Raw genomic sequence first — 13,002 nt, 5'->3', positions numbered from 1 at the left:
CCTTTATGTTATTGTCTCTTGGGATGGGTAAAGCGCTGTAGGTACATAAAGAAGAAGTAAAGTCAAGAGACGAATTGGTCGCCCTCATAAAAGAACGCCTAGACGATCTCAAAAGAGCTACTCGTACTATTGCCAGTGGAGTGGAAAAGTGCACTAAAGTTGGTGGATCAATTACTTTGAACTGTTGCAAATTATTGATGTCACTTAAATAATCAGTAAATGCAATCAATGGTATTTATCTTTCCTTCGTAACTTTTCAGTCATGAAAATAGATGTACTGACTAATAAACCCTAATGTGGAAAGATCTTCCGCTGTAGCCATCTCCCTCTTTCCGTAGAAGCCCCACTGTTCATCTGGCAGGGGTAGGTCGCAGCTGGTGTAAACAAGAGGAATGCATATTCCATCATCTTTCTCTGCAATTGAAGACTTCTGTTTCCCTAACTGAGCTAACTAGGTCCCATAAATTTAAGTTATTTGTTATTGTTATCGCAAGCTCTACTGTGATAACATTTTCCTGAAAACAAGCTCTGCTAATTACATTTTGAGCACACACGCTGTCGCCATGGGATCAAACCTCTTCAGAAGCAAGAGCCATGTTTTCCATGTAATTAACATTCTGTTATACCTGGTAAGATAAATAAGAATTTTGTATTAAACATGGTGATGACAGTGTCCGCCCTTGATGTCATGTCTGTGGTTGCAATGACATATTCGGTTATAATACATATGTTTACAATGTTTAAAATCCAGCTAGGTCTGTTAAAATCTAGTCATGGAAGGACGCAGTTATAAATAAACAACAGGGTGGATAAAAAACTTTGGAACATTATGACGAAGTTGATTATATTTCTTAACTCAAATATTGGAGTGAAACTAATTGTGAGCATAGAACAGAAGTTGCATTTTAATTTAAGCGTGATCTGAGACTTTCACGATGAACAACGTAGTGGCCATCGGAGTAGTTCAAGCGGTAGCGCGTCTCCCTGCGGATCTGGAGTTGCGTTCGGTCGTGGGTTCGATTTTCGCTTGGATTGATTACCTGGTTAGTTTTTTTCCGAGGTTTTCCCCAACGGTAAGGGGGATATCAGATAATCTACGGCGAATTCTCGACCTCATTTTGCCAAATACCATCTCGTTATCACAAATTCTATCGACGCTAAATTAAATTAAATTGTTTTATTTAACTGCCGAGGTCATATCAGCGTCGCCGGTGTGCCGGAATTTTGTCCCGCAGGAGTTATTTTACATATGATACGAGCCTGTTGCATTTAAGCACACTTAAATACCACCGATCTGAACTAGGTCGAACCTGCAACCTCGGGCACAGAAGATCAGCACTATTCCGACTGCGTCACCCAGGAGGGCTATCGACGCTAAATGATCGAGTAGTTGATACAGCGGCATTAAGTAACCAATTAAAAAGAATATACTGTGAGATTTTTTTAGTTTTTGCACCGTATCCTACAGCTACAGCTTCATCATGATAATTTTATTGGAAAATGGGGAATGGATGGTTAAATCATCAGGGAGGTTGGGAAAATGATTAAGGACGTTTATTGGGCATTTTATGCGTGTACTTCACTTCTGTATGTTGTGAACTATTGAAGATATTACTCATTCGTGCTTAATGTGGTACAAGCAAGTTTTTTTTAATTGTTTGAGAACACTGAAGAGATTACTCATTCGTGCTCAGTATAGTACAGACTATTGTGTTTTTCTAATTGTTTGAGAACAATGAGGGTGTTATTTACTGTATTCGTGCGTAGTGGCTATTAGGCCTATGGTTTATACAGGTTGTTTAAAAATACGGGGCATAATTTCAGGTATGTATTTCCCACATGTAGACAATCAAAATAGTTCATTACAACATGTGTCCGGAAATGCTTTCTTTCCGAGTTATGGCCTTCACAACATTGAAATTCACCGGAACGTTTTTCTTTCCGCAGGTCTTTGCCGTCAAAGGAGACATTAAGAGGGCACTCTGACAGTTCATTCCGAGGCGAAGGTTACATTCAGTGTTGTGTACGCGTTAGACTGTGCGACATGTATTCAAATCAAGAGCTGGCAGAGATACACTTCATGTACGGTAAGGCGGACGGCAATGCTGCGCTGGCTCGTCGTTTGTACCAGGAGAGGTACCCACAGCGACAATGTCCAGATCGGAAGACATTTGTACGTCTCCATTGCCGTCTGTGCGAGTATGGAAAATTTAACTCTCCTGGTTTGGAAAGGGGACAACCAAGATCTACAACTCCAGAAGTACAGGAGGAGATTCTGGAGGCTGTGAACATGACTCCTTCTATCAGCACACGAAGGGTAGCGTTGCAAGTCAATGTTCCTCATACGACTGTCTGGAGACTGTTGAAAGAGTATCAATTGTATCCTTATCGTCATTTGCAACGTGTACAGGCCCTGTCACCAGCAGATTACCCTGCACGAGTTAGGTTCTGTCAGTGGTTCTTGCAGCAGTGTGGTGTAAACCCGAACTTTCCTGCCTTAGTATTATTTACAGATGAAGCACAGTTCACACGAGATGGCATAACAAATTTCTACAATCAGCATGTATGGGCGTATGAAAACCCACGTGCAACTGTTCCATCTCATCACCAGGTGCGGTTCTCCTTCAACATGTGGGCCAGTATCATTGGTGATCGATTAGTTGGATCCCATGTACTTGTAAGCAGACTTACGGGGCAGGCGTACACAAACTTCCTGGAAAACACCATACCTCATGTTTTAGAAGACACTCCACTGATCAATCGTCAACACATTCACTTCTTGTATGATGGCGCTCCTGCACACTTCAGTCGTACGGCTCGCCGGTACTTGGATCGAAGGTTTCCTGATCGATGGATAGGTAGAGGTGGCCCAATTGCTTGGCCTCCACGCTCACCTGATCTTAACCCTCTCGATTTCTACTAGTGGGGCCATTTAAAATCATTGGTTTATTCGTCTCCGGTGCCTGATTTGGAATCCCTTCGGAATCGAATTGTGGCATGTTCTGAGGACATACGCAATACTCCTGGAGTTTGGGATCGTGTTCGCAGGTCAATGAGACATCGATGTGAGGTCTGTATTCAAGCAGGAGGTGGACATTTTGAACATCTTCTGTAATGACAACGACCTGCGGAAAGAAAAACGTTCCGGTGAATTTCAATGTTGTGAAGGCCATAACTCGGAAATGAAGTATTTCCGGACACATGTTGTAATGAACTATTTTGATTGTCTACATGTGGGAAATGCATACCTGAAATTATGCCCCGTATTTTTGAAAAACCCTGTATTGTGTGAGAATATTGTATAGCGCAACGAGTTTTTCATAGTTTTAAATTATACAAAAAGTTGAAGAAAACATCCGATAATTCATTTCGAACATTTTACAAGAAGAGATTAGTGGAGTGTTTCAGAACAGTGTTCGGAGTTGTCAAAATTGAATTGAAGCAGAAGGAAGATACTTTGAACATCTCTTGTGACATAGGTAAGATGCGCCTGTATTCAGTTTCAAGTCGTTTATAAACATTTTATTCAATAAACAGTTTTAAAAACTAAAGTTATTGTTATTACTGTAGAAACTGCTCCCCTATCGGTTTTGAAATTTTCTCGAAAATACAAATTTTCAGCGTAAATAAAAATAAGATGTAGTCATTTTAGTAATAAATGACGGTTCCTTATTTGAAATAAACGTAATTCACAATGGAGCATCGCTTCAAGTATTATTGTAAATGTTTTTCTTGGTGATATTTTATTGCGTAGATAGCCTGACAGATGAGAGGATAAAGCAAGGCAAAATTAATGATTATATTATAGAATTACTTAGTCAAAATACTACTCCATTAGGTCGTGAGCAGAGAACCCGAAAGCTACTGTTAATAAGAGCATTCCCTGGTTCGTAAAAATGTAGCTTATGTTATGCGAGAAGCAAGATATTAAATGTTTGTAATGGAAAGTGAGGGATTTGTTCAGTCTTGCAATAAACCGCTATTATAATTTTAACATTTATATAATTTTTAAATAAGGATTTTCATAAACAAAAATATTATAAATTATTACAATGTACGTAGGTACAGATATTTTATGCCAATTTGCACAAAATTAATTATATAGAACTACTTAAGTCTTTACTTTAATAGTATATTACGCAACGAGCATAAGAGAGTTTAATAATTTTCATAAGAGCGTCTTAATTATCATCATAGACAAGATGCATACGACTGTTTTTGTTCGACCATAATTAAATGTCTAAGTTTTGAGTTTTTACAAATATCTTACCTTGTTCCTTTACTGATAATGAAACGGTAAGCATGAGTGTGTTTTCAGCGTATTCTCGACTATTGCAACAGATGGTAGGCACGGACTATGAGTGTCTTTTCAGCGTGTTCCGACTAGTGCAACAGATGGCAGGCACGAAATACTTTTGCGTATACACAGTATTTATTGATTTTTTGCAGGGCTTTGGTTTGGAGCAATACACATTAAAACGCAGGAAATGAACTCAATTAATTAGAATATTAAAATTAACGTGAATAGAATTTATTTAGTATCATTGAATGCTTCTCCCACAATTTCCGGTGGTGTTAGTGATTCGAAATCAATGTCACTTTCAAAACTCGCGCCTGCCATTTTGAATTGCTGCTTTCAAGGCTTGCGTGTTGTTGCTCGTACGATATTAATCAATATCGCATATACTTAGTTGGAAATCGATAGTTGGAATAACATAATGAAGTACAGTACTTTAATGTAGGCCTATGTTATTAAGATACATTTACGTCAAATGTCATTAGCGTATTATAGTATGGTAGAATGAAAAATCCTTTAAATGGAAGTTCATTTCCTTATTATTGTTACTTACGGCTTTTGAGGAACTCGGAGGTTCATTGCCGCCCTCACATAAGCTCGCCATCGGTCTCTAGCCTGAGCAAGATTAATCCAGTCTCTACCATCATATCCCACCTCCCTCAAATTCATTTTAATATTATCCTCCCATCTATGTCTCGGCCTTCCCAAAGGTCTTTTTCCCTCCGGCCTCCCAACTAACACTGCATATGAATTTCTGGATTCGCCCATTTGTGCTACATGACCTGCCCATCTCAAACGTCTGGATTTTTCTTCTTTTTATACTATACATAATCATTTCACTTATGTACCTTGCACTATATGTTCAGGAAAATCAAACTATAAACGTTTTCGTAACATGATAAAGGTGCTGAGTTCCCATTAAACTCTTAAAAAAATATAATAAGAAAGTTTTGTCAACTCTGTAACACTCATTTCAGCTATGCATTATTATTATTATTATTATTATTATTATTATTATTATTCAACTTTAGGGTATAGGCCTCAAGGCCTGTTCCGACTTCAAAGGATGATGTCATCTATCCAGCGGGTTCTAGGTTTTCCAACGCTTCTCCTACCAACAGGATTGTAATTCAGGAGGATTTTAGGAAGTCTATAATATTCTATACGCTGAATATGTTCGTACTAGTTATGTTTTTGTGCTTGTACCCGCTCATAAAGATTATATAGGCCTATATATGTATTATTATTATTATTATTATTATTATTATTATTATTATTATTATTCAATATCTACTTACGGGAATTACGATTTACCAAGTGTTATTTAGGGTTTCAGTTAAAAATAATTAAATAGGTCTATATACTTATTAACACAAACAGTGAAGTGACTGATCTACAGTCTTGTAAAGATACGGTACAATAATTTTATAAATTCTATGTAGCAGCAGAATTTTTGGAACTCTTTAACTACAAACCGAAGAGCTGTACTGGGTATTACAGTCTAAAAGATGAATTTCAAGCTCATATCTCTTGTTTTCAAATATGGGGATTAAAACGGAAGGTGTTTCACATTGCGAAAGTCTTCACGGCAGGAATACGTAGGATCGGTGACTGCTGGGATGTTCGGTCTGTTGAAGTAAGTTCTGAATTTCCCATGTCCATAAAGAAAATCCTTTTATGTAGGTGGAAACCTATATCATATATATTGTAAATTTTATACTGAACAACAATGTAATTTTATTATCTCAACAATAGGATTTGCTCTCCACACAGTAACACGGTATTCGTTAGTGCACTCCACAGACGACAATGTCAACTTACTTGGACTATTACGAACAACAATGAACTGTTAATCTTAACTAATATTTACAAAGCACCATTTACAACACAGAACTGTCAGTTCTCAGTTCACAGCTCGTTTGTCTTGGCTAGTTCTTCTAGCTCAGTCACTCGCGTTCACAGAATCTCGAATTCCAGGCCTTCAGAGACGATCCGCTGAACTTCGAACTCAGGTCCCCCAACTGCGGTCCACTGCACTCGAACTCCGGGCTTCAGGCTCCACAGTTACGGACACAACTCAAGTCGCGCTCTGGTCTCGAAGCTGGCTTCACTGTTACACAAGACTAACTCGCTTACTGTCCAAATCTGCTCTGCTCTCGGAGGCTGGCTTCCTTTTTATTTGCTAGGCAACCCTTCGCGGGCCTTCCCGACGTTTCCGTTACTGGACAATTCGAGAATAATCTGTCACGCTGCTATTCTTCCCCTTCACCTCGCGCTGCCGTTGGCTTTCTTCCCCTCTCGTCGCGCCCCTCTAGTTTGCGTGGCTGCAGCTCCCTTCTCCACGTCACCCGAACCTTCCACGCGCACCCTGCCCTCTGTGGGACGCGTGATCGAGTCTTGACGGGCTGTCACAATATGTAACAGATTGCTCATCCCTATGTTAAAATCGGCAGCACTTTGACGAGAACAACCGCCAGGATCGCCACCTGGCAGTACAGTCGCTAATGCAATTCAAATGGGAGTTATAACGTGACTCATGTAACAACTACAGTAGATGGCAGCATAGTAAACCTGAGAAAAGTTGTTACCGTCAAAGCCTATAAGGCCAAGCAATCTGGGTGTATATGATCTAGGGTAGAAGGTGACGATTTTTTTTATAGAGTTGTAAATTGCGGGAAAGTACGCGTCTCTCGTTCATGATGTGGTTTTGCATGTTCGTTTGATCCAGATTTGAATAATACATTGTATTTGCTTCTTGATATGTGATATGGGTTACAGAGTGTAGATGGAAGGTTTGCTACTGGAAGCGGCTGCTTTGATTAGCTCGTGAGCTCTTTTATCTCCTCTTTTATGATTGTGGCTACGGATCCAAGCAAGGCATGTGATAAGAGTGTTTGTGAAATAAGTTCCTTATCTTTACCGCTGCTGGATTAAGGTTGCATTATCAGTTATAAAGTGAAGAACAGCTTCGGAGTCTCTAAATATGCTGGCTGTATTACTCTTCTTGATACACTAGTTTATTGATTTATTAATTGATAAGAATTCAATCTGGATTTAAATGAATTAATTGTTTTTTGTAGAATACATGTTGCAAATTGTTGTTGCTGTTGTTTAGTCAACTGTCCGAAGACAGGTCTGAACCTCACAAGAGATACCAACATAACCTCACTTATGAGGCAACTATGCCAGGTGATAATGGGGTAGGGTGGCCAGTTCCTTTCCCCTTACATTGCATACATCGCCGATTAGCTACATATTACACTAGTCAGACTTCAGATGCATAGAAATAATTGTTCTTCCTCTGACACATATCGTCAAGTGAGCTGTACTGCCTAATAATAGATGTATATACTCGTATTAAACAGAACCTCATTGAGAAGTAAATGTTGCAAATTATTATTTTTTTAATTGCAGTCAATTTTTACTTCACGTCACAATGATAAGCTCTACGCTTTAATTCTGTAATGTATGAGGTTTTAGAAGAAAATTCGTGTGGATTGAAAAGAGAGTAGCCTACACTATTAAGTAAACTTCATATGAAACGAGTCGAAGTCAAGATAGAAGAAATGTCAAAGGGAAGCGGAATAGGGAAACGGGTACGAAAATTATTTATTTTAACACTTGAATTGTTAATTTCCTTCACAGTTGTTCGCTTCAGCTCGTGAGAATTGGTAGGTTTAATATTACGTAAAAAAAGTTTTAAAACGAATCATTGTAAAGAAAACTAACGCAAGTCTTTATCATGAATTTAATATCGCAATTACTAGGTTAAGAGTACGCAGTTTTATAGTTCTTGTCATTTAAAAGACATGTTTATCATACTTGTCGTTACTATTTTCTCCCCAGCATCTCTTGCGAATGAACGAACAGCTCAATAAATAATTTATCAGACTATACTGCATTCTTTATCTACTATGCAAATCAAATTCAGATTGGTAAAATTATCGGTCAATCCAATTGGCCCAGTTTGTACGTACTCATTTCGACAAAGTGCTTGTTTACTAACCATGGGAGCGCTGAGAAATTCGAATTAATTCTAGGCGACAACACAGGGTTCGCTAATGTGATTGCTGCGTTGGAGTAAACCGTGTCCGAATAGGCCTATTAGGATTTCATGTACGTTGGTATGTTTGTATTAATTTACATTTCATGTCTTAAAAACATAGGATGTACTGGATCTGCTTCACAACCGTGAGCAACTTTCGTTAGCATAGCCGCTGAATGGAGAAGTCAGTGCCCCGATACCAGCGTGGAACAGATTTCCACTTTTGAGTTATATTGTTGCTATTAGATTCTTCTTAATTATGTCCGCACTGGAAAAGTTATATTAAATTTATTGTATTCACATTAATTGACAGTATGAGAAATTGTAAAGTTCACTTCTAATAATTATAGACACAAATAAGATAATTTCAGATAAGGATTTGCAATTGAATCGCCCTGTTTGAAAACCACTTAAGCCCATCAAAAACGCAAAAGCAGTTTTACGCGGCAGCATATTTTTCTTGGTGATGCACATTCTCATGAAAATGGAAACAAGGTAGTCCATCTCCAACCCATGTTCGTAAGCACTGACAACGTGGCCCCAGGAATGAAAAGCTGGACTTGCTGGATTTTCAAACCTGGTTCTTAATCAGGAATGAAAAGCGTGTTTGTCCTGATCATGCTGAATGTTGAAACTTGGTTTTTAATATGCAGGAGACTTTAATAAAATTTATAGTGATAGTAGGAATAGCGCATACTTTAATTTATGGGGCGTCTGGGAAGAAGAAGCGGTATCTGGAAACAGGTTTCAGTGTGATGGAAATGTATGAACTTTTTCTAGAAAAATATTATCCTGAATGTTACTTGAAAGTTAAAGCGGGAGCTGACATCGAGAGAGTAAAGTGCCCAGTAAAGTATCATTACTTTTTTTTTTATTTTTTTTAAGTAGGTTATTTTACGACGCTTTATCAACATCTTAGGTTATTTAGCGTCTGAATGAGATGAAGGTGATAATGCCGGTGAAATGAGTCCGGGGTCCAGCACCGAAAGTTACCCAGCATTTGCTCATATTGGGTTGAGGGAAAACCCCGGAAAAAACCTCAACCAGGTAACTTGCCCCGACCGGGAATCGAACCCGGGCCACCTGGTTTCGCAGCCAGACGCGCTGACCGTTACTCCACAGGTGTGGACAGTATCATTACTACTGAAAGTATTTTAATGAGAATTTTGGTTACTCTTTTGGACGCCCTAAAGTTGATCCATGCTGCGAAATGCTGCAAATGGAAATTTCAAAAGAAAAAAAAAATGAAATCGTGAAAGTCAATTTAGAGACAGAGTTAAAACTTCATGAAAGGAAGGCCAAAAAGTTTTGTACCAATTTACGAGCATGCCAGGAAAGGGTACAAGAAGCTGACACTGTTGCTTAGTTTTAGATTTTCAGCAGAATATGCCAATGCTTCATCTCCCTGTTAATGAGATATTCTATCTTGTGCATTTTCAGTGGGAAGAATCGAACAGGGAAAATGTATATGTAGGCCGAATATGACGCTAAACTAGGTGTCAACGAAGTGATGTCATGCTTGCAGAATTACATAGAGAACTATGTATCTGATACAGTCAAAATTTTGCACTTATTTAGTTACGCCTGTCCAAGACAAAATTTAAATAATACAATGGTGCAGTTTTGCTATACTTTAATAAGTCTGACAGGTTCAATGATGTACAACATTATTTACCAATACGAGGCCACAGTTACCTACTATGTGACCGTTGTTTCTCGGTCATTGAAAGGTTGAAGAAAAAGGTTGGGAGAATATAGGTATCGCAAGGATGGTATGACGTGATCAGTCTAAAATATGTTGTGCTCATGAAGAGAGACGATTTTAGGGAACATAGAGAGTTCCTAAAAGGTTTTTTTTTTAAATGTAACCAACAGTAGCAGGAAGTTCACGGTATCTAAGTATAAGGTACTGACTTACAGTAGTGCACACAAGTTCTAGATCAAAACATCAGAGAACATGAATGGTGAGCCGTGTGATTATTTCCGAATTTGTGAACCTAGAACGGGTGTAATCTTGCTACCAAACACTTCATTGTACACAAACAGGCAGCATGTCAAGTCTTGCAAACTGGATGATATAAAGAAGTTGTGTAAATATTTAAGCAAGGATACACAGAACTTGTACAACTTATTACCGTCACAGGAAGATGAGGATGACTCCAGCGATGGCAGTAATGAATAACTTACTGATGTGGTGAGCTAATCTGTATTCAGTCATTCACTTTGTAATAATAAAATACTTCTTTATACATCAGGTGTACATATCAACCACAGTTCCTACTAATCAAGTCCATGAATCGAAAAGATGTAAGTACAGGTCATTTAAACCCTTATAAATACATCCTTATTGCATATATTATCTCCAATAATGTTTCTGGTCATGTGTGGGTATGAAAACTCTATAAAATTAATCCACAGTCATTACTTTTTCACAGAAACTAATGCAGTTACAATGTTTTTTGTCTCTCCTGTAAAATTTGCTTCTTTGGATTTAATGCAGTTTCAATCCTGTTTATTCAAATCATTCTTAGTGTCCGTCACTGTGGCTCTGAAATTAGCATACACGCTTTCCAGCCGCGCGGTTTGTAGTTCGATTCCTTTCGTGGACGGGATTTATCTCCATTTAATGGGACTGTTTGTTCCTTGATTTGTTATTATCTCGTGATATCCTGCATCGGACCGATCCTGACGAAGACAGGTCCCATCCTCAGACGAGTATCTGCTAAGCTCTAGGGTCCGACGAACCAAGCTTTTCCTATATCAACATCGAAAACCCGTAATATCCTCAACACTTACTATTTATTTGTTTACTTATTTATTTATTTAGTTATTTATTTATTTAATCTGGTAGGATTAAGGCCATAGAGCCTTCTCTTCCATCCCACCAGAAATACAAATATTGACAGAAAATAATACAAATTACATTAAAATCCAGTAGAGGATCAACAGGATCACAATAGAACACCAAAGAACACATAGCTGTAACACGAACATAAGAAAACACCTCAGCCTATTTTTTAATATTGCCGATAATAGATGAAATGAAGGAAAGATGAAAAGTGTTCATTGGAGTGTTAGAAAGAGAGTATCCTAAGAGGAACCCTGTGAAACGTCTGCTTTGTCTACCACAAATTCCATCACGCGGGGAATCGAATCCGATTGTCGTTAGAATGCGTTGTTGCTATAATCTCTGTCACACACACATACAAGAACAAACACAAATAGTTAATCAGCTTGATTTCTCAAAGCCTTTTAAGGTCTAGAAAAGAAAAATAGTAAATGAAAAATAAATAGAGTTATATTAGATATTAATTAGAAGTAGTACTGAAGACTCTCATAACCTTCTGAGAGCCAGATAGACGAATGCAGTGTAAATATGATATTGCGAAGCAGCTTATTTGTAACTGATCTATAAATATCTCTTTTTTTTTCTGAACAGGAACAATGGTTTTTTATTGAGTACTTTACTCATCATCAAAGCCCGGAACTTGGGGACTTGTGTCTTTGCACGTGGCTAAGCGACCGGACTTCAATGTCAACATACTCCCTCTTCAAGCACGGAGGTACTGCCAGGTCTGCTAGACAAGTGGTTTCAGTTTGGAACAATAATATTATGATAAGTTGAAACACATAATTTTATAGCATATATAATACAAACAAACGTGAGCAATATATCAAATTTACTCTTCTGCTCTGTACTTTTTATTATAGTGTACGACTACGTATATTCGAAGATTTTCGAACCCATAACTTCTTTGCCTGTTAAACATGATTTGAAATGAGAAAAATCTTATTTCCACGTCACATGAAGTAACGGGGTCAAACTTAAAATACTGAAAGTTTTCACTGTGACTATTTTCGTAATATTATGCATAGTAGGCTATCTTGCAGCATTCAGCCAAGTATGCCAGCATGTACAACTGGCTTTAGAGGTAATATATATATATCTTTTTTCATATTTGAAATCAAACTGTTTTTTGCCTGCCTTAATCATATAAGGAGCACCGTCAGGGACTAGCAGGAGGACATTGTCACGTTTAATTCTATCTGGCTATAAAGTAGACATAGATTTTTCGAAAAGTGATACATGGTTGCATGATTTACTTTTTAAAGTACCTCTGCTGTTAACAAAAACTTTTGATCGGGCCCATCAGGAAGCAATGTTCCCACAAGAACATTCGGTATAAATCTCCCCGTTTCCCTCTTGGTTGTTTCGTCCAGGGAAACCCAAATCTTGTTATTTTCTACTGTTTTCCTTACATAATTTAAAATGTCTGTGTAACAATCTCGCAGGTAACATTTGCGAAGTGTTGATTCTGATGGAAGTTGTCTTTGTGTGTACTTTTCTATGAACTTTTTTGAAAAAAAAAAAAGGTTCTCTATTTTATGGAATGGAATGTTGGCCCCACCATCATGTCACAGACGTCACGAAAAAAAAAAAAGTCGATTTTCGACTTAACTGTGAAATAGATGGACTTTCGTCTCCCTCTTTCTGCTCCAACAATGCTACGTGTGCCTTATGCTCTTTTGTTTTGCAATGTCTTTCAATGAATGCCTGTTTCCAGCCTCTAGTTTCTTTGTGGCACAACTTACAAAATATAAACTCTTTATTCGAAGAAAATAATATAGGCCTATCTCATACTAATTCCTCTACGAAATT

Source organism: Periplaneta americana, chromosome 2, assembly GCF_040183065.1.
Source record: "Periplaneta americana isolate PAMFEO1 chromosome 2, P.americana_PAMFEO1_priV1, whole genome shotgun sequence".
Lineage (NCBI taxonomy): Eukaryota > Metazoa > Arthropoda > Insecta > Blattodea > Blattidae > Periplaneta > Periplaneta americana.
This window is presented reverse-complemented; position numbering follows the sequence as displayed.